General features: G+C 56.2%; 1 pseudogene; it reads right to left on the bottom strand.

The window, feature by feature from the left end:
• Window positions 1-376: 376 nt before the first annotated feature.
• LOC120838475 lies at window positions 377-1169 on the bottom strand (annotated as a pseudogene).
• Window positions 1170-2005: the final 836 nt, after the last annotated feature.

Genomic DNA, 2005 nt, shown 5'->3' with positions numbered 1-2005 from the left:
CCTCCAACCCGACGGAAAGAGATGGTGGAAGCCGTGACGGCCTTTACCTGGTGGTGCCACTTGCCGCCGTTCTCAAGAGTAATGCCGAGAAAGCGGTGTTTTGATACAAGGCGCAGGGGCTGGGAGTCCAGTTGGAGCTTGGCCACCCGCAACCGGCGATTCCTTCCTGGGAAGACCATGGCTGCTGCCTTGTGACCGGAAATCGAAATACCTTGGCTCTCGAGGAAGGCCTGGATTTTGTTTATAGCGGATTGCATTATGACCCTCAAGGTCGGGTGCCGGAAACCAGAGACCCAGATGCATAAGTCGTCCGCGTACATAGAGATGCCATTCTGAATACTTGAGTTGGGAAGAGCGGCGGCCCGCGATGGCGATGTTAAAGAGTAGAGGCGACAAAACGCAGCCCTGGGGTAGCGTCGCGCGTGCCGGCTGCCGTGTTGCCAGGCCTCGACGCCTCGATGGACGGAACGTCCGGAGACTCGGCCCGGCCAGTCGTCCCTGCAACCGGCGCGGCATTGGCATCGGACGGCTCCGCGGTACCCTCGGGAGCGGCCGCTCCGCTCGCCGTTGACGTAGCCGGGGGCGCAGCCTGCTCAGTTTCGTCCTCATCCAGCAGCAGCTCCGTGGACTTCTCAGTGACCTTGCTGGAGGCCGCACGGGCGTATGTCTTGACGCAGTCCCGGGCCTCGTGTCCAAAGGCGCGACACTCCGTGCACCGGGGAGCCTGGCAGCCGCGGCGAATATGCCCCGTGCGACGGCAACGGAGACATATCGATATCGGCGCCCGCCCGGGAACCACGACCAAGACGTTGCCTCGGCTGAGAGGGAGCTGGTGCGGGAGGCTTTCTAGGTCGACGCCCTCCTTGCGGGCCAGGCGAACAACGACGGTAGTGGAGTCGACGTCAACGAAGCCGTCGATCTTCCACTTCTCTCGGGAAACCTCCTTCACCTCCACGAAAGGCTCGAAGGCCCGCCGAATAGAGTCCGCTGGCGCATCAAAGGCAACCCAGTAGAGCTTGATGCGAAGCTCCCTCCGGTTGGGGTCGACACGGCAGGCACGCCTTCCTCTTCACCTGGAGACTCCCGGCTTGCAGCAGCTTCGCCTTGGCCTCCGGTGTCTGCAACTTGAGCAGCCAGACATGGCTCATCTGGTAGGCTCCCAGACCCGCCACATCTGACAACACGCCCACCTGCTTCAACGGGTCCCAGAAGTCCTCGAGGCGGTACGGTCTCCCTTCGAGGTCAGCGTGAAGGGCCACGCTGAGTTTCGCCGCTTCACCGGTGGGCAATGTCCGCAGTTGCAGAGGATGATCCTTCGGAACGGGGGCAATGTTATTACAGCGGCCGATAACGGCCGCCGCTGCTGGCGAGAAGCGATGCATGACACGTCCGTTCGCTATCGCGTCAGGAAGTGGTTAGGCCATAGAGAAATATAGTACTACGTAAAGAGCGGACACTTCCATAGGCCCCAGCGGCCCAATTCAGTGTCAGCGAGCGCACCCAGCGGCCAGTATAGTCCCTAGTTGAGTGTTGAATGGATGGATGCACGCAGTAACCGCTGGCGAGGAGAATAAATGGATTCAAGGCGAATTCTGGCAGTATTTTTGTATCGGGCCGTAGCATGCGCCCTCTAGTTTAACGAATCAGTGTTATTGTAACTAGCATGGTTTTTGTTTAAAATATAATGGTTTTAAAAGTATACCTTAATTGCACTGCAGAAGAAAAGTCATCCAGCGCTACATATAAGTCAAACTGACCGCACACCGAACAGGGCATTTTCACATTTGTGCTGACTCTCTTGATGGGACGACATTGGACGACACCAGGGATTGACAGACAAAAGTATTTATTTTTATAACTAAGACAAGCAAAACAAACATCAACTCTGAAGACAATGAGTGATGTTACTCATACATTTCAAAAATAAGAATACACATGTAAAATGTATGAATAACGTGTCAACAGTGCGACACTTGGAAAACAAGCACTGTATTACAGCGAGACT

The sequence above is a fragment of the Ixodes scapularis genome, unplaced genomic scaffold (assembly GCF_016920785.2).
Source record: "Ixodes scapularis isolate PalLabHiFi unplaced genomic scaffold, ASM1692078v2 ptg000154l_1__unscaffolded, whole genome shotgun sequence".
NCBI classification, from domain to species: Eukaryota; Metazoa; Arthropoda; class Arachnida; order Ixodida; family Ixodidae; genus Ixodes; species Ixodes scapularis.
This window is presented reverse-complemented; position numbering and strand designations above follow the sequence as displayed.